This window comes from Sipha flava, unplaced genomic scaffold, assembly GCF_003268045.1.
Source record: "Sipha flava isolate LNK unplaced genomic scaffold, YSA_version1 49_pilon_pilon, whole genome shotgun sequence".
Taxonomy (NCBI): Eukaryota; Metazoa; Arthropoda; class Insecta; order Hemiptera; family Aphididae; genus Sipha; species Sipha flava.
In genome coordinates this window covers 2,415,875-2,438,521 of record NW_020273360.1, presented here as the reverse complement: position 1 = coordinate 2,438,521, position 22,647 = coordinate 2,415,875, and positions in this window count along the sequence as shown.

Genomic DNA, 22,647 nt, shown 5'->3' with positions numbered 1-22,647 from the left:
TTCATAAGACATATAATTGCACGTTGAAATTCGCATACATCTCGTTCAGTAATAAAAATTTTTTTAAGTGGAAAAAAAAGTTAATGTTTTTAACAATTAATTAAACTTCTATTTAACGTACTTTTTTCGTTGATACATAGATTGAATTGTATTATATATTATATACACAACAATACCGAAAAAGACCAGAATGTATGGCATTGTTTTTTTTTTTTTTTCTGTTTTGCCCGTAGTGTATTGTCGTGTCACGACTGACGGTTGATAAACGCTCCCAAATTTTTCGATTGTAAAAACATATTACCACTATTGGCGTTCGGTGAGGAAAAAAAAACACTCCTTTTGAGTGTAATACATAATTGACCACCACGTCGATTCCCACGAGTATATTTTAAATTATTATCAGTTACGACGTACAGACGTAGATGATGACAATGAGTCGATTGACCCTTTCTGTTTCTCTCGTTCTACCCTTCCCTATCAGCCGTCCCACCATCTCTCTCAATGTTTGTGAATATAGTAATAATAATAATAAGAGTACCATGCAGATATTCGTACACCAAGCGTTCTAAAAAGTTTAACGCTTTTGTAAAATGGTGACGGATTTTACGCGCGAACACCGTACCTGAGCGGAAAACTTGTACTATGACCACGATTTCGTTCACGGAGAAGAGAGATAAAGCTAAAAATTACCTGCAACACTGGTCTTTATTACCATAATCAGACGTCAGTCCTAAACTATCAATATAGTGTGCATATACCCACATCACACAGCGTGTACGGTACAAACACAGCACAACCGGACGTGATACTATAAAATAGGTAAGGCGCACCCGGGAGAAGTTGACAGTTGCATTTCGATTAATTCAACTGTGTATGCAAAATGGTTCCCAATAGATCGCCCACGGGTGCAGTTTCAAGGGACCCGCGTGTCGTGTTCAAAACGGAAATGTCGAGCACGTTTTTGTGCTCGTCGGATCCGGTCGACACACCGCGGACCGGAAGAAGAATATCGAAAACAGCACGGTCGTGGTCCTACGGATAGTCAGTGCCGTAGCAACCAAACATTCCGCCTGAGGCAAAACTTCAAAATGCACCCTTACGTATTTTTAATTTAAAATTTAATATATATTTAATATATTACGTTTATTAGACATTATTTTCAACCATTGCTTTAATTAATATGAAGGATGTTAAACATTTTGTAAACGAAATATGTGATTTTGAACATTGTAATTTTTAACATAAAACGCAAGATTTTCATTTTTACCATCTCTCAGGAATTGCGCCCGGGCCATAGGAATCTCCGCTACTCTCTTGCTAAGGTCCTGCGGAAAATGGATAACGTTTGGTTCGGTTTACGAACGGTCGGTCGCCGATTGCGTTACGCTTGTTGCTCTCGTTGGCATTTTACTATCGAAAACGATCGGCCAGCGGCTATGACCGTGTTCGACGAAAACAAACAAACGGAGGATACATGTGGATCACACCGTACTTAACGAACCACGATTTTCACGTTCCATGCGTCTAATGCGCGATCGTCATACGATTAAACGTTGTCGACGGTTATTCGTTTTTGAACGCGTGGACGTACAATGCGTAATTTGTACACAAGTTATTGTACGGGACTTTTCGCTTTGTCAAGGCTAATCGGTTTCCAGCCCCTGTACTGGAGTGGTTCAAAATCGCTAGGGGTCTGGTTCCAGGACCGCAATCGTCTGAACTCCGAATCGTCGGTGGTGACGATCTCGCAACGCTAATGTTTTCGATTCCGCTGAAATCGAATGATGACCGATTCCAACTGTAAGCCATACGCGCTATAGTTTTGGAGTTCTGGTTTGGTTCGGTCGTTTTTGAGCGGCACGTTGAACAATATATGATATAATATTTGCGTTGAAACGATTCACACGCCGAAACTCAGTGCGAATAAACCAACCTTCGTGCGATTACGGTGCCGCGCGCAAGCGTAAAGACGTAAACAACGGTTAAAACGGTATTCTGCCCGGCATCCGAATGAATATTTTATACTATACGTAAACATTTCTGCACGACGAGGATCAAACGATCTTCGCCAGAACCCTCGTAAACTGTACCCGTGAGTCAAACGCACTTCGATAGAGAATTCCTTGTGTGTGTGTCCACTCGTATCGTTTCGACATGATTTTCCAAAAGATGCCTGGGGAATCCTTCGCCTCCGAAATCGATCGATGGCATGAAAATCACTCATGAGGAAATGCCCTGTGCTGTTGCGATGGTGAACAATTAAAAAAATCAAGCGAACCGTTGATGGTAAATATTAGATATTTAATGAAATCATTTTTTTTTTTTTTTACAAATGAACTGTATGCCATATACGTCTCCGAAGGGTAGAGCTGCGCACACAAACCGAGTTTTGTTGCGGTTTGACCGGGTGTGAGATTTAACGAAATCGACGACGGCATAACTACGCACGGAAATGTACACACAAAAACGTTAATGTTATGCTTAAATTCGGGAAAATAATTTTTCCCGGGATTAATATTTTGCAATTGTAACGTACTATTTTATTTAATTGCACTCGTATAATTTAACCGGTAATGGTTTTTAATTTTTTAATTTCGACAGGCAAAACATTATCAACCCACGCGAAAAACATGTTATGGTATATAATAATATCATAATCGGTTGATTATTGTTATTTAAATATTCATACGTTTTTTATATGTTGTACACATTGCCCAGAAGATTATTAAATAATAAAATAATAAAGTATTAGTAAACGGTTAATAATCATAAATCAATATATAAATAAACAAACAGTTTGTATATAGAAATTGTATATAGAATGGTAAATAAAAAAATTAATAAATGCTTAGCCCAAAATATTATTATGTTTGTCGAGTACGATCGGATTCGAATTAAAAATTCATCATAAGGTATATATAAAGTCGATAAAACAAAAAAGAGTCATGATTTTATTGACTTAGTACACTCGAGTACGATCGTATACCTGATTATGACATTTTAATTAGAAAACCGGTCGTACAAATAAAATAAAACTCCAGGCTAAGCATTTATTATTTTTTTTTTCACTGTTTATTTCTATTCATAAACTATTTGTTTGTTTATTTGTGTATTAAAAATTTAATTTATAAATCTAAATCATAACAGCGTGCGTAAGCATGTGCCGCCAAATCTTTACCGTAGTGGGTTGGCCCGAAGCTGGAATCGAATACCGCGTGAAATAACATATACTTCGGAACAGAAATTAAGATAAGGGTGCGCGTCGGTTTCTCCCCTCGGTGGCACAACGTAGTCGCACTCTTTTGATGAGAAGCTGTCCGCTATAAATGCACTGAAGCTGCACTGTTATTGCCCGACGTGTTTTTTTTATCAATAATATTGTTATTATTTTCTTTTCCTATTTTTTTTTTTCACCCCGATAAATACGTGAACGAATTATTCATAACGGTGCCGGTGCGGGGACACCTGAGTAACACGCGAGTAAGACAAATAGAAAAAAAACAATAATAATAACATGTATGTATATATAATATGGGTACCTTTGTTTACACACGACTTTGTGTGACATGCAAATCAATGTACGGTTCGGTTCGCCTGGCGTGCACGTGTGTATTGTGTGATTTACGTATTTCGCGTACGTACGTTGTGTGTACACACTCGGACATTGATTTACGAATACGAATTTGGACTTGGGGTTGGGTGAGGGAGTGACGTTATTCAATACTGATTCGTTCGGCGGTAAAAGGATAAAAAGCGAAACTATTTCAACCGTAAAACACTATATAGCCGTGTATATAAAAAATACAGAAGTACAGCGAAAGTCGATTGTTTTTCTCTCTCTCTCTATTTATTATTCGTCCCCTGCGCATATTTCGTGCGTATACGTATACCTACTTAACTGTTTCTGTCGCGTGTTCCTTCGCCGTTTCATTATAATAAATGATTGCGCACACAAATATTACTCGGTAAATACTTTATATACGTGCACGTATATCGAATCAGGTTTTCGCGTTGATTTTGTTTCGACGTTCGCGTTCGTTCGTCCCGCCGCCGCCACTCCAAACCCGAGGTTGTATCGTGCTCGAAGCACTGTCCCGCCGCGATATGCATACTTTGAATAAATACCGTACAAGGGTTCCGCAAAATTCGTATTTAATGTCATTAAACATAGTCATTATTTTGAGTAAAAATAATTCGCTTTGCGACCAGAAACGGAGGATCAGAAAAAGAAAATTAAAAAGAAGAAGAAAAAAAAAATATAATATTTTCCTCAGTCATTTTTAGTGCGTTTTAACGAAACGGTTTTAAACGTAATTGTTATAAAATAAAAAGTCGTATTATTATGTACGAGTGAATTATTTCAAGAAAATTCGATGAACACAATTTTGATTAAAAATCGTGTTCTACACAATATGTCATTTATAATAAATACTGCAGAGTGTATTCACTACGTTTAGATGAACAGAAAATTTGTTATAAAATCTACGAACAGAACAATTTACAGTTATAATTTTGCGTAGAACGATTTTAATTTATTCATAGTTAAAAAATCCAAAACATGGATTTAGTAATTTAGATTTCTCGATGTCTCTACAAGAGCCAATGAATATGAAGTATATGAAAAAAAAAAACCCGCAGTACAGTCCAGTTCAATTAGTATAGGTCGATACATATATTCACGTATATGGTATACACGTCTAAAACATGGTAAAACTATGAATAAAAAAAAAAAAAACGATTTGAATGTGCAGTTTTATGATATAATATTATGAACTGCTGGATATCAAAACAGTTTATCACGTTCGACTTCAAAATAGATCTATAATAATTTGTAAGAATGTTTACTACTATATATAGTGTAATTGTATACAATTATCGTTAGGGTCATTTACTAGACTTACCAATAATCGTTTATCTACATTTTAATAGGCGCTATACAGAACCGTTTCAAGGAAAAAGACTTTAATATATGTGTATTTTTTATTGCTGTGTGGTTTTTGTTTTGGTGAATTCTACATTTAAATTGCAAGATATAAATTCAAGTAGACCACACATACATTTACACTATAACTTGACCCGTGAAAATGCATCAATTTGTACCCATAATAACGACCTATATCCGCTGTACTACAAACAATCTTATACTGTCTAGTAATATTACTTTTTGAAAAATTGTATGCCATTTAGGGATCAAAGTACTGTCAAATTATAGAAATATACTAGGATGCATGATTAACAAGAAAAAGGGAAAAAAATCCCATTAATATACACATTACGATTGGAATCGAAAAAATTACCTAGTTTATCATATAGCAAAAACGATGTATTATATTTAGCGTTCAAATGATTAAAAAATTTAATTTTAAAAACATAAATATAAAATCGTTTATTAGTTAAATCATTTCAGCATCAAGTTTATCTGTTAAATGTTTTCATGTTTTAATAGTCATTTGCTCCATATTATAATAAAATTACCAAAATATGAATGTCGAATAATTTTTTTTAGCTAAAGAATAAAATACAAATTCTTTAAATAATGGACTCCACATGATCAATTATATTGAATGAATTAAAAATTGCGTAAATATTTTATGAAATATTAATATCTCCCGAATGTTCAGTTACGGTTAAAAATATTCGTTTGCCGTGTCTCCTATGAGACAGTTTACAATCAGTTATCCAATATATAATAAATGTTCATAGTTTTAAACATTTATCTTAATGATACCAACATAATTTGCATCGCAATAGCATTCACACCCAGCCATAACCATGCGCAGAATATTATCACTAGAGCTGCATCACGCTTAAACCATATAATACTCATTAGGTATATTACTATTTAAATTATTCTATAGTTTAAAATTTTGAGTGAATCGAGAAATGTATTTATACCATGATATGTATTTTTTTCAATGACTATGAAGTTTCGCGATTTCTGTTTTATAAATCAGTATCTAGTTGATACTTGGAAGAAAAAGAAAATTTCACGAATTTCCCTTCAGTTTTTTTATTAATAGCAAAAACTGACGAAAAATTACAAAAAAAAAAATAGGAAAATTTTCCGGCCGATTTTTTCGAAATTGTGATCTTTTATAATTTAATAGCCATACGGGAGGGAACATTACAACATTTTAATGCAATTTACTTACCTATCTAGGAACCTGTTTTTACTTTATTTTTAGAAAAAGTTAGAATATGAAAATTGTACGTTATCTTATTAAGAATTTGAGTTTTTTACTAAATCAGCCATCTTTATATTTTATAACAATATTAACTGATCAACCAGTACACTTTTTCACTTAATTGATTTTTTGAGAGCAATGAATAAAATACAACTGGGCAAGATATTAATATTATTCACTCGTCCTCATATCTCACTCAACCATGTAGTCACCCGTTTTTTAATTTATAGTAGTTTATATTGGCATATTGCTTTTACAGCATTTACTATTTATTATGTCTCAGCGTGGTTATATAATGACAGACATTTTAATGCGTTTGTACTATATTAGTTTCATAACATTTTATACATAAGAATTATAAAATACATTAAAAAACTGTATATTCATTTCGTAATATATACTCGTAAAATTTTGAATATAAAAAAAAAAAAACAATTAAAAATGATCATACTATCGATACTGACAATTAGCATGTAAGCATGTACTCGTATATATATATATATATATATATATATATATATATGTTTAATGAGTTGAGCGAATTAATAAAAATCAATAAATGTTAAGTGTTACCTTAATTCCAGTTGTGTTTGTGTACGTACCATTTGTTTGGCGTAAACGATAAATACTAGAACGTCTTTTATAACAATACAATACTAGTAAATTATTATTAGTAATATATTACTTTAAATCTATAGCAAAAACTATTAATTTAAAATAGATACACAATCATGTATACAGTTTTATAAATAAAATAAAACCGTTGTCCATACGAAAAACAAATACCAAAATACAGCTAGACTTTTACTATTTATTGTAGACTTTTTATGTTGTGTGCGTTTGTTAATGTCACGGTGAATCGTGTGATAATGTTACGTTGTGCTTACGGAATCGCTGCACACACGGAGGTGCCAAGGGGTGCTTAACAAGCTCAAATCTTAAATCAGCACAAAATGCAGTTTATTTTCAGCTGATAATATATTTCGAAGTGGATTAACCCTGGGGTTTTGAGAACGCGCTCGTTCCGATTCGTATTAATAACACTACGGTATACATTACTGACTGGAAGGTAAAAATAATACGCATACGTCGGATGAATCATTTCAGCGCTCCCAATTGTTATGTGCTGAACGTGCACCGATGGCTTTTGGGTACCCAAAAAATTATTTCTTACCACCAACTATTGTACATCACGACAAGAAGTCGAGACTATTTTAACACACGTCTTCGCGTGCCGTTGCTATCCGTTTCTACGCCAACTACATCGCGAGTTTCAACCGTTGTTCTTGTGTCTACGGTTGAAACGGTATATTTTTTTTTCCCGTCTACATCGTTTCTCATGGCGTTTTTTTTCCAATTGTTAACCTGTTCCGTGAGACATGCTCTATTTTCCTTCTTTCCCCGGTATTGTGCAGAACCAAATTTGTCGTGCGTTAAATCATGGTTCACAATTTTAATTTCTACGCACTACCCACTAAATGTTCTTAAGAAAACGCTTGTAACCAGTACGGGTATTAGAACACGATTGCGTACGTTTGTCTTTTTTGGCAACACGATTGCGTACATTTGTAGATGGGTAACAAAAATATGGGTAAGAAAAATAAAAAAACACGATTGTATGAAATTGTATGCAACGTTGTCAAATTTACTAATTTCTCCGTATTAAATCTAATAAAAAAATTTAATAAAATAAATATAGAATACTTATACTAACATAGTTCTATAATAGTTCATAAAAAAAATTAATAATAAAGTAATAAATAAAATGAGAACTAAATAAAAGTAAAGTAATTATTACATATATAAAATCGACAGTTTTTATTTTAATAAAATTATTGTTAATTATTATTATAATTTGTTAACGCCTTCGTAGTGCGCGCTTTGATTTTTGCGCTACGCATAGTAATCGTGTCGTAACACACGAGGTTTAAGGCCCCGCGTGAAGCTGTGCGTACAACAAACACGATGTACATATTATTATAATTCGTTCTGGCGCGCGTGTTTTGTTGGCCCCGCGGTCGCGGAAAAACGCGAATTAATTATGTGTTTCGGAGACCTGTTCGGTGGCGACGACGGACGGAACAAAGCGCCTTCGGCACATATGTAACGTAATACGTTGGAAACGCCTCTCTTAATGCAAACACGTGGAAATAGGTGTTTGTTTTGCTATTGGTAAGAAGAATTAATCTTCTTCGTAATGATTTTTTTTTTTTTTGGAGGGCGGGAGGGGCTTAAATGACGCGGAATAAAGTGGTGTACACCGTATATCTTGATTCGTGGTTACTAAAACACGGTACTTGGAAGTGGGGTAGGAGGTGAGCGATCGTTCCCAAATTACGCGTCCGTCTTAATGTATATTTCTAATCAGCGGTCATTTCTCGAAAACGGATACGTTTTCCGGTCCCGACGCAGCTCTACTAAAAAATAAAAAAATAAAATTCATTGTATTCCTCTTAATAGCTAACACCTCCAAACAACAGAAACAGCAGCAGCATATCAGTGTGTCGTAAGAAATTTATCTATTTATTAAAAACATAAATAAAACGGTTCCCAAACTTTTTTTATTCAAAGCTCCTTAATAATTAAACATTTTTTTCACGCCCCCCTCAAAGAATAATAATTCTTCTATAATATCTATTCCATCCATAAACCAAACATAATATATTAAATATTCATCTTTATTAATATCGGTTACTTCATCAAGCTGAATCGCGACATTTTTATTTCTTAATTTATCAATAAGCTGTATATAGTGTATTTAAATTTCACATTATCTTCAATATAAAAAGTTTATAGATTATACAATCTAACTATAATGCATAGGTTCTTAACTGGGGGCCCATATATGGTTACTCGGGAATCCACGGGGTGGCTGTGAGTTTTTTGTTTCGATTGCTTTTTTTAAGATAAAATTTTTTAAATGGAACACTTGTCTGTTAAACAAAATTAGAAGATTGTTTTTTAAATTTGAAAGTTGTCTTACAAAATAATCAGGCGATTTATTATTTAATGTACTATGATTAGTCTCCAAATTACGTTTTAATTTACTGGGCACCATACTATCAGCAGCTAATAATTTCAAGCAAATAATACACTTAGGACGTCCTTCGTTATTTATTGTAATGTAAGTAAAACTAAAATATAAACATGCATCGTGTATGGATAAGATAAGATAATCGTTTCTACAAATATGTTATCGAACATATAATTTATTTAAAAATAACAACATTTATAAATTTCTGACCGCGCGCCGCGTCGTCCTTGTTAAGTGCTCACGCCTCCTTTGGGTGGCGCGTCACAGTTTGAGGAACCACTGCATTAAATAAATAAATAATAATAATAATAATTAATTATTATTATAAAAAAGGAAAAAATGTATAAAAAATTTAAGTTAACGTTATATTATAATTTTTTTATTCTAAATGTATGCAATTTTAATGTAACACGTGTGCTGAATATTGTTTGCACAATAGGCCTTCGAGGATGGATAAACAATCAACAATACTTGTATTTCTTGTTCAATTGAGGAAAGTCATTCATGTTTCTTATCTTTAATGTTGATGAAGGCGAAATATCCAAATTCGCAGAGGTTTATTGCAGAATATGTAACGTATTTATTGTTTTTTCTGTAACTAATGAACACACGGTATTAATTAAACTCCAAAAATAGACGCATGTAAACTCATTATATTTTATTTCAAAATACAGTCTGACTGAAATTTTAAAAATTATTCTTATTCAGCTAACTCTAGATAAGATACAGCATCTGATGTAACTACAAAATATTATACACCTAATCATATTAAATCATAAAGATGGGAAAAATGTATTAATTTTTTCAAAAATTTCAATAATTCTTAGCCATCGTTCGTCGTTCATGATCGCATTACTTTTCCACGCGCTCAACGTATTATCTCAATTGTACTACAGGAGTAATTTGCGATGTTAATAAACAACAATCGTTACATTTGCAAAATCTTGTTTTATTCTTGAAACAATGCCTTTAAATTTCCCAGTCATCATAGGACGTTACTCATATCCATAGATTTTAATTTTATTTCAGTGTCTGAAAAACCTATTGTAAATTGTTTTGAATTTATTTTTCTTAATATTTTTTTAAAATCGTTTAAATAATTCTATATCAAGATCCGAAAAATTGAACCTTTTGATTTCAAATATTAATCGTAGTACAAGTTCATAAATGTGGTGACGACACGATAAATAAAGAAAACTTTTATACATCAACTGCTTCAAAATAATACATGCACCATAAAAAATTCCCTTTATAATAAGCCGTAGTGTTACAGCACAGTGCATTCACACGTTTAGATAGATCTCCATCGTTTAATAATTCGTGGACAGCTGTTGCTATATTATGGTCGGTAACAGGAACTTATTTTGAGTCGCTATGAAATCTCTTTTAGATAGGTGTTTGGTTCATCATGAAACTACAGGTGCCATGTCCTAATGCTTCAGCTGACGCCAATTAAAATATGAACTGTATTACGATCACTAACTTTGCAACGATCTAAAACCTTGAAAAGATGATCATTTATAAAATCAACTTTACCTCGTTTACCGAGATCATATTTTTTGAAAGCATTTCATCATCAGATTCTGAGGTATCAACAATGTGTTTTTCTTTAGAAAAAAGTGAAACTATTTCTCTTTTGTCGTCTGCCAAGAAGAAAATCAACTATGTTCTAAAGTTTATAATAAATAAATTAGTATATAAACTATATTTTATATTTGAATATTTATTTTACATCATACCTATTTTTTTTTTATTGAAAAAATGAAAGATAAAGTTTTACACATAAGTGAAAAAATACTTGATTATACTTAGTACATATCTTATATCAGAAACAAGTTGGATAAAACAAAAAACAAACGAAACCGTATTAGATGAATTTAATAAAAAAAGAACAATGATAAACACAATAATAAAAAAGAAAATAAAGTTGATTGGATACCTGCTGAGGCACAATGAAATAAACATCATTGTCATAAAAGGGAAAATAAACGGTAAAAGAATTAGAGGAAGGCAGCGTAAATCCTTCTTTGAAGAAATCTTCAATTGGATAGATTTTACATCTTACCAACTACTTAAGAAGACGGCATGTGATAGACATGAATGTCGTCGACAAGGCCTTTAGGAACTGATGATGATACCTTATAATTAAAAAATGTTGTTGACGGATTTTTATACACTCATTCAGTGTATCTCACAAACAAATGTAAATATAAAAAAAGTTATTGTAAAATTACCATGTATGACAATTTTCATTTTGTCCAATAGTTTATGAAATAAGTATAAAAAGTACAAGCATTTTGAAAAATTTTAAAAGTTCAAATTGGCACGGGCTAACTTCGTCTGATCGATCCAAAATTTTGTGTGATTCATTCTTAAATGTATATAAACTTTTTAAGGGAATGCGACGAGAAAAATGTTCAACTTGAAATTTAAGGACTACTCTGGGGTGTACGTAAATACAATAATTATATTAGAATAATTATTATTCTACCGTAACATTTGATTTAGCTTCTACAGCATCACTGACACTGCGAATCAGATCCTCCATTACATTATTCTATTGATTGCCATTAATTTCCACAGCACATGCGACAGGAGAAAAAATTAACACGCGAATATCATTTTTACGTTGAGCCTGAACCGTTGTGCAGGTGTCATTCATACATAACGATAGGTGTTTGCTTTTCAAACTCATAGAAACGGGAAGAAACCATTCCTGTATCGTTTCCGTGGTATCACGTTCGTTTGCGATCGTTTGAATCTTTCGATGAAAATCGTTGCAATCGTTTCACGTCTCGCCGCGGTGAATGTGTAATTGTACAGAACCTGACCATGACGGTTACGACGTTTTCTTCTGCCCAACGTGATTCGTTACTTACAAGTTTCTCCGGCATCAATTTCTCGTCATTCCACGAAGGTCGTCTACTTCCGTTATCGCTCACCGTACGCGTACGATGATATTACTTTCCCGGATCGGATATGGTAGGGACGGTTTTTTTTTTGCGTTGTGTTCCAATTTCACCTACCAGCGTTCGTAGTTTTTCACCAGCGAACTCTAATCGCAACCGCCAAAACCGTGTCGCATGACGATTTCTTTTCGATCCGTATTGGCCGCGATGATCAACCGCGTTGTTCCGCGCGCTCGAAATGCAGCGACGGCACGCGTAAAACGCATAGGTGCAGAAACGCTGGCGACAAAAATACCACCTAATTTATCGTCACGCGCGTTCCCGGCCATTACGGTGGCGGTGTCCCGGAGTCGGAAAACTTTCGAACCAGGTGCACGGCCGCCGCCGTTGAAATCCTGCGCGGAAGTGCGACAACGGTACCGCAACGATAAGGCACTTCCATCGCGCGCCCCGGCCCCGAAACTTTATGCGATACACCCGCGCGGTGACAGTAACTCTGTCCCGTAAATAATATTATATGTGGCGGTGGTATGGAAATATGGGTGAAACGAGAAAATTGAAAAATGTATGAGAAAATCTGCGAAAACTGCGTGATACTCATCGTAACGCTCTGCGATCCTGTTCGTCCGTCCGTCGTTTCCCCCGAGTTTCGGAATGGATCGAGTCTGAACCCGAAAATGAACACACGGGCACCCAGAGGGGGACTATAAAGTCCGTATGTTTGCTGAATTTAGTTTAGAATTAATCTTTCTTTAACCAAGTAATCAATCTAACAGTCACATTAGCTGTAAGACGACTGTCAACCAAATCGTTCAACTTTGCTCGTTTGTCGCCAAAGTATATAACTCAAGAATACAAGTTGCAAATATGCATTTTTGAAGGATCATTTTCAGTGTAGGCTTCTGAAAAATTACTAAAATTTCTATTCGAAATCTTATCTCAAGAGATTTTTACTGATCTTAAAACAAAACAAAGTATTGTTTTTTTTTTTTTCATTGCGTTTCCACTGCATTTCATCTATCATTTCGCTCATGATAACAACGCAATAAATCAATACATTTTTGCGTTATTTGTAAAATCTGTTGTCAAACCCAAGATAACATATACGACCAATATTGTGATAGTGAGTGCTACAACAAGAATGACAAGCGATTACGTTAGAAATTCTACACATAAACGTAAAAATAAATAAAAGTAGGCATATGTGTATAGAAAGTGTATAATGTATATAAATGTAATTTATAAAAAATGCAATCGCCATCGCACTTACTGCTAGATAGCCTATGGGTATACATGGAATGAGAGAGAGCGAGAGAGAGGGTGAGAGAGTAAACACGGCGGTGACGTTACGTGGTAGAATAGCGGTAATTACATATGGTAATATTATTCAAATTAATTTTTCCCCCGTACATTGTGGGGTACCACTGCTGCTGGTGCCTGTACTGTTGCCAACACACAATCAGAACAACGAAAAAATATATACTCATACTTGTATATATATATATAAATATATAAATATATATATATATATATATATATATATATAAACAAAATAAAGTCTATTTACATGCAGGTTACCTAAATATACATAAAAACGTGTAGATAATATATATATATATATATATGTAAATGTAATGTGTCGCGGTCGTTACGATGAGATACGATAAAAAACGTTTCGGTTTGTTCATCGTCTCTTCTCTATTCGCGATAGCTCTAGATAATGTACGATATTACATGGCAAGCGTTCCGTTCGCCGCACTCTAAAATCGCGCGACGAAACAAAAAAAAACATGATTTTGTTTCGTCCGTTCGGGGGTCATCATCGCGTCCAATAATAATAATATCTACGCGAAACGCGTACACTGTTGTTGTAGCTTAGAGAGACTTGCTATCACCCCTGGCAAACTTGGAAGAAAACGCCTTTTACCTGATTAAAAATTTGATGCGACAATATATTTTTTAACTTTTCATTTTACTGATTTTTTTAAAATAACTTATATTTATAAGTTACTATTGTAGTGTAAATTTTCAACTTTGAAAATTTTCTATTTTCGCTTAAAAGTAGCGAATTCATAGATAATTTTTCCTATATCAAATGATATTTTCATAACTACATTATTTAATGTATAATTGGAGAAAATCTACGTATTTCAAAAATTGTGATGGAAAATTTTTATTTTGAAGGTAAAATAAAAATACGAACGATGTTGCGCCTCTTCGCGATTTGCGCCCTTGGTGCAGACATAGTTCGCCATGCTCTTGCTATGCCATTGCACCGTTGTAACGGGCAGGGCCGTGAAGAGAAGTCAAAGGCTCCAGGGACAAATTGATCCAGGTACTTCTCACACAAGGTAACTTGCCACTGACATCCAGTGTTTTCTTTTAAAATGTGTATACCAAAGAGATAATTTAATCGCAGTCATGGTTATTCCACAGACTAATTGAAAATAACTAATTATGGCCAATGGGCCTTTATTGAAAATGTTATTTATCTACTTCCTAGATCAATATTGTAGGGTTCCCTTTATTGTAAACTCGTTAGCGTACGCTATAATTATTTGGGTAGGTGACAGGCCGCGCGGCAGCGGAGACCGTTTGTCGTTTTTGCGTGTAACGCGGATTTTAGCCGGTCGACCGCGGTCCCCGAACTGGAGCGCGGGACACCGCTGTTCGAAAACGAGACGGTCGGTTAATGGTTCTCGAAATGCGCGTCGTACGTTTTTATTGTACACTTCCCCGACTTAATAACGTCATAAAACCATCAAAACTAAAGGTTTACGGCTTAAAAAAATGTATTCAAGAATATTAAATAATGATAAAAAAAAAAATATATGTATACACGAAGGCCGTCCGAATAAGCGTTTTCGTCGTCGGGATATAGTACGGTGTAGTAGAAAAACGGTGCCGATGGTGTTGCCTACACCATTCGGGGGACGTGCTTTTGAAATATCGTGCCTGCTCTCCGCCGCGCACGAATCCCCGACATCGTGCTAGCGGAAAAGAATATTTCAACTAGTTTCGTAGAATATATTCATAGCGCGGGTTTATGAAACATCCCAAAGTCAAATACAATATACTTTCGAGTCGCTCTTTAAAATATTATGCGTGCGCGCGCGTACACACACACACACACACACACACACACACACACGTATAAGTACGTGCGAATAGCTGAGCCGTTATTGTATTAATATTCTCACGAAATTTATGCAACACAAAGGGGGAAAAAAACTGCCGGAAGTTTTGAGACTCACGTGTTCGTTCGCGTCCCCATTTTACGCGTACAACAACCGGCCACCCATCGCGATCTGACCGTCTCGCGATGACGAATCCGGCAGTTGGTAAATTGGGCGTATGTAAACAACCCCCCCAAAAAAATATATATGTAATATGCGCCACACCTAAAAAATAATTTTGATAATATGCGCCATCGTGTACCTATAAAAAATGCAATTTGCACCACTTTAAAATTACTATATAATTTTTTTTAATCAGATTAACATATTGTATTCTTAACCATTCCATTGGCCAATCAAGTTCACTTTAATAGAAAATCAGTAATATTATAATTGTAAATAAATTTATATAAGCATAGTAAGTATCTATAAGTAATCTAGGTATATTAAATAAGTCAATATTCGTAATAAAATTAAAAAAAATGAATAAATCTAAAACAATTATAAATAAATGTATATAGAAAAATAGTAAATTTTCGTCGTAATAATTTATATAATTTTTTAAATAAAATAACTAGTCACTTATAATACTTAGCTTACTCACCTTCTTTTTATATTTTTAGCTTAAAGCAAAGCCTTTTCGGTTAGTTTTATTTTGTATGTAATCTTCATATATTTGTTGAAAATTTTCCAACCGATTTTTATTTTTAGTAGAATTTTTTTTTTAAGATGTATAGTTTTAATTTTAATCAATGTTTCTGTTTGAAATCCTTTTAGTAAGTCCAAAAAGTGGTAAATAGTGAAATTGAAATGTGAATGATGATTCGCAGGCATTTGTAGTGAGAACTAGTGACGTGATATTCGCAGCCTAAATTATTGGTGGAAATTTAGCCTCTTCACTGATATATGTGTCAATTAAATAATCAGCATATTTTTGAAATCTTATGTCATTAGGAATCGATAACATAAAATCTTCAATAAAACAATCACTGACCTCATTTGGAGAAATAAATGACAACCCAAATGTATAGTTTAGCCACTTGCTTTCTTCTGTTTTATTATTTTGATATACATTTGATAGACCTAATTCCTACATTTTTCTATACCACGATTGAATTAGATGAAATCTACAACCAAATATTTTAGTATCGACCCACACTTGTCTCAATGCTACATGAATTGATTCTTCAAAATCAGATATAAATAAATTTAGTTTTAGATAAATATCACGTGCATTACACAAATTTATGATATTTTTAAATAAATTGAGGTAGGTTGAAGTTTGTTTGTGTGGAAGTAACGCAAATAAAAGTAGTATATGATGTTTATTGCATAAACCATGCAAAGAAAACAATTGCGTAAATAACTTGGGACAATATTCAAAAGTCTCATCCATGTATATAATTTTAGATTGGTATAAAACTTTTAAATTTGTGTTACATGAAAATATTATATGACACTTTGGATCATTGATTAATAAAAATTACTCATTGAGGTCCGTTTTCAAATTCAAATTGCTTATAGCCTTTTGCAATTCTTCTATTGTTTTTGGTAATGATGGCATCATTTTTCTACGGATGTTATACATATTTCGTCAAACTAATGATATATCATCGGTAGTAATGGTTTGTAAATTAGATAAATTTTCAGAAACTTCTGTTCGTAAAATCTTACTTGGTTATTTTCCATAGCTTTTCTCTTACATCCATTTGAATATATTTATATATATATATACTTGGTTGATCATGCCCGTTTTGTTCATTTACAATTTCAATTATTTGTAAAATATTTTCTGAAGATATGTACACGTTTGTTCTGGACAGTACAACGCCATCGTATTGAACAATTTTTAGATTCATGAACTTTTCGATACGTAAATTTTTTTAATAATAATAAATCATTGTCTCTAGTACTTTTAATAATTTCACCGATATTTGTATCCATTACTTATACTTCTATATAATTTTGAAATGTGAAATATGAAATATGAACGCACACGTGATTAATATCGGACTAATTGTAAATATCAATATGCTGCTGTTCAATATTATTCGATATTACGACAGTTGATAATTTTTATTATATTAGACGTACCTATTTGATTTCACCTCTACTTATTATTAGTAGAACACAACAATAATATATTATACATCCGATATCCGATATATGATATATCCGACACGTGTTGGTATTATTGCATTTCCGATGTATTATCGGTAAATTTATTTGCTGGTAAATTCTAATAATTAAAGTTGAAAGTGTGGTGCAGATTACATGTTTCATTTCGTTTTCTGTTGTGGCACAGATTACCAAAATTAATTATATGTGGCGCAAAATACATATTTAATTTTTATATTTTGGTGCAAATTACATATACGCTTAAATTTACCTATAAGTGGCGCAAATTACAAGTGATAAAATTGGCGCAAAATACTATTTCCCGATAAGTTGGGTCCCGGGAAAATAAAGGCAGTAGGTAAGTTGGGTTCAGGGAAAAAAAGGTAGTAGGTGAAGGTAAACAATTTTTTTTTTAAATATCTAATAATTTTTATTAGAAGACAATTTTAATATTATTGTGTTTTCTATTACATTTTCGGTAAAAACTTAAAAGATACGAATTTAACAAACTCAAACCGACGTACAGTAGGTACGCAATGTACGCTACGAAAAATGTAGTGAAAATGTTCAGATTTCGTACACACGTCTTATCATAGCAACTCCGTACAATCAATAGCGAAATTGAATAGTTCATAACATCGTATTAGTTTTCTTACAAAAATAAAATGAAAAATAAAACTTCTGCAACGTCTCCATATAGCCAGAGCCATTCTCACATGGCGGACCCATACCTATGTTCATGGAAAGGTCGTCAACCCATGGCCGAGATTCGTGACTGGAGCATATGGAGCATATAGGACTTCTGTTTTCTTGAACACTTCTAAAATAAGGAATTATAAAATAAAAACGAATGCGAAAGTAAATGAAAATGTTTTTATTATTCATGGTCATTTTTAAAATATCATAATAGAGAAAACGTCCCATGATTACCGACGTTACCGCGTGTACAACGTTTTCACCTCAAAGCTGTGCCCCAACGACGATTTACGTCCGGGCATGATGGTGGTGGTCTAGTCCATAGCCGGTTTCGTTGACGTGCGTTCGTGACGAGTTGGTAACACAGATGACCGGCCTCGTCATTCGTCGGCCGCTCTCAAGATTTAATCATTATAGTAATAATGATAATAAATATTAATAATACGTGGAAGGCGGGCGGTAGTGATCTCGACGATGACGATTACACGCACCGGCCTGCGGACCGATACGGTTCAGTGCAGGTGCAGCGGACAAGCTACGTCATGTGATGATACTGCTAGCTATAATTAAAGTATTTCTGGACATTTCAGGAGCTGGTATCACGTGGAGTCACACCAAAGTCAGGAAATCCCGAAATCTTGTGACACACCGAAGTAGGGGTTTTCGAAGAATTTAGAATTTATGGTATTTAGCGTTTGCAATAAATCTAAAATTTGGTTAGACTGCTTACACGGGTTATCCATCAAAATTGAAAAAAACAAAAAACAACAATTTTTATTCCACTGTACAATACGGCAGCTAAAATAATAGTTCAGCACAAGGTTCGTACAAACGTACAGACGTTTGCTTTTACTTGGGTGCATTTTCTCAACACTCGCTTGTTCCGTAAACGCGTTCCCGGTCCGAGCTACGAATCAATATATTATTATTATTATTATTATTGCTATTATTATCTATATACACAAATCTCTTTATGGACTACGGTATTGGAATTTACAAATTAATGTAATTTTATAACTTAATAATATCCTTCAACGTTGAAAACTATATTCGATTCCGGTAACTTTTTATTAGTCTTTTAAGTCTACGGTAAGTATTGGAATTTACAAATATAATTTTATAACTAAATATTATCCTTTCAACGTTAAAAACTGTATTCAATTCCGATAACTTTTTATTAGTCTTTTTTCTCTTTTTCTTAAATTGAATTAAGTTTTTTACTCGACATTTCAAAATAAAGCCTTAGGACGAAATGGAATTGTGTTTTTTAGCTTACAACTTCAAAAGAAAATCAAAATCAACTTTCGTTTTTAGCGTCGACAAGAAACGAGAACAGTTAAAAATGTAATAAAATTGAGTGAAATAACAGTAACAACGAAATAGCGTGGTAAAAATATTCCGTCGTTCTGATAAATTAGGCTCAGTGGTTTATTAAAAGTGTGTTCATTGATTTGTATTCGACTCTTCAACTTATTTATATCATAGTCTCCACTGTATATTAAACCGATATAAGATATTAGTCCGATAAATAAATGCATTCGTTTTTATTTCTAACTATCGAACGCAGATAATGTGGTTCATACAATACAAATTTTTTTTGACAATTTTACAATAATAATCATGTTCTTTACTTCATATATACGTATTCTACATTTCACCTGATAATAAATTAGTTGCATTTCAATATTTTTCAAATATATGTGTATTGATTTACATATTATACTCTTCAAATACTTCATTGATTCAAAAAACTGCCTGTAAAAAAACATTAACTACGGTTAATTAATTTTTTAATGAACATGTCAAGTTTCTTAATTATTCGAAAATTAAATTAACTTCTCACTTTTTAGCTTGTATTCATTCATTCATATTAACTGAAATTAACTGAATAATTAACTTGTTCACTTTTGCCGATAAGACAAACATAACAGCGTTCTGTTATAAAAATATCATAATGGACGAAAGAAGTTATTTTTGTGTTCAAATTAATTTTAACCAATGGCGAAGCAATCTTAGAGCAAAGTGGGACAGTGCCCCAGGGATGCAGATAACTGGTGACCTTAGACATTTCTGTGACTATACATCCAGCCCCGGATTAATACTATTGTAGTGCCTTAGAAGGCACAGTGATTTTAGTGCTAATAAGGCCGAGCAGTATCTAGTATTGAAATGGTTGAAAAACCTACTTGATAGAGAAAGTGTTGAATCTCAAAGTTAAACTTTTAAAAACAAAAATATTGACAATATTAGAATCAAATAGAAAATTTTATATGTTAATAATTCCAACAGATAAAACATTTAAAAAAATTAATTTTATTATAAAACTAGTTGTCAAATAGATACCATAAAAACAATTTTTTCATATCATTTTGCATAGTTGTTAAAGAACTATGCAAAATGGAAAAAAAATTACTTTCTCGGTATGTATTTCATGGAGCAATAATAATAATTATAATGATTCGTGTTCAATTGCAAGTACTAATAATGTAGATGATTAATTTTTCCCAATAGCTGATGTATGAATTACGAAAACTAAAACATTGAGAAAACAACATATGAGTAGTATAATTATTTTTGCCTGTACATTTTGTAACGGAACGCAATACTTGATTGAATTGAACAGAATTTTATTAGTCTTAAGTACACATTGCATAAATATGAACATTATATATTTGTTAAACAACACGTAGTACCCCAAAGAGTATACGTGAAATACAACAAATGAACATATAATAAATACAAATTTATGATGCTGTTGATTTACTCACAACGGTTGATCTCGTTTTATTGAAATACCTAGTGGGTAGTGGTTAACGAAGAACAACTAGACCGAAACGGAGACTGCGACGAGATTTTACGTCCAAGCAGTTACGGCGTCATGGAGGGGGGCTGCGGTTCTGTGGCGAGACTCCTCCTTGCCGTGGGTAGGCTTGATCCAGGTTCCTTCCGGTGGTCCATTGACGATGAGTTCACAAACGAATTTAGGGGGTTTTGGACCTAGCTGGCAAGAGTAGTATATTTTGGTCGGTTCTATATCCCCTGCAAATCCCATGGATCCCAATACCCCCCGTCCTATCCCCTCCACCGCACTCCCCCATAAATCCCTCCTATATACCTCCCCCTTCATCCCCTCCTATACCACCAACCCCTCCACATCCATTCCCTTAGTTTTCTCACCTACATTTCCCCTCATCCGTTTCACTCTACAACTCCTTCATTCATCCCCACCACATTCTCTATTGACTCCTCCCACTCCCTCAACTCCTCCATCACCCCTCTCTTCCAAGCACTATCTCGCCACCCCCCGCTTCCCTCTCCTCCACGCATTCCCTCGAATCCTCCCACTCCCTTAACTCCTCCCTATCATGCCTCCTCTCCATATATCCACCCCCCACTTACTCCGCTACCCATTCACCTTCATACATCTCGAGTACGTAACCTATGTATATCTCCCCCTGTCCTTTCCGCCATTCATCTCGTGTATACGACTGGTCCCCTATCACCCCCCCCCCCCCCTTCTGATATCATACCATCAGCTCCATGCCGTGCCGGAATGTTTGATCGGGAGGGGGGGACTTTCACCATCAATGGTATCTACGTCTTATCAATATTATTATTATTATTATTATTATCGATAGCCCGACCGCCGTGTGTCACATCCGTACGTACACATTTATTCCGCCGCCGCAGCTGCAGTACTTAGCCCGGCAATTATGCAATGCAATGCAATTCACTTTGGCCACTAATGAGCCGCTACATGTATGTATAGAAATTTTAACGATTTTGTTTTGAAAAAATCGTAAATGTGATTAACTTATACCCTACGGGCGTATTGATTAGCTATACATAGCGTGTTTGATAGATATATAAGGTCGAAATACACGACTATACTTCACTCCACTTCTGACTTTTGTCGTACAACACCATAAACCGTACGGTATCGAACATTAGAGTTACCGTGAAGAGTGTTATAAATTCGAGTTTTATTTTTACATAAAATGTCGGTGAGTGATATTTCAAAAAGACGTATAGTGTTAATCAAGATGGCCGGTTCGATGGTTGATAATGCGGCCGTCCGCAAGAAGATCAAGCATACAGCTCCTGCATCTAATAAGCTCATCAGTGGTATCATTGGTTGCAAGAGTTCGTGCCGCACATCGAGGTTATCAATTTAGAAGAATGGGGATGTCCGCGGCTCAGTCAAATGCAGTCCGTAAATACATACATATTACGCAAATGGTTTATTAATAACACATAAGACTTGTATGTATTGTACAAATATTTATTTTTTTTCCCACACCTTTGTTCATCAATAAAGACGAATTATCAAATATTACTACTGTGTATTATTTATATTATTATTACCTTTTTTTTTTTTTATTTATTTTTTTTTATTTCATATTCATTATAATAAGTCGACTCATGGAGACGAGGAAGGTGATCTATATATAATATAGAGTAGGCCGATCTAATATATGTATATATGTACTCCGGGATAAGACGAGTCGAGCTCTCGGTACAAGGAAAAA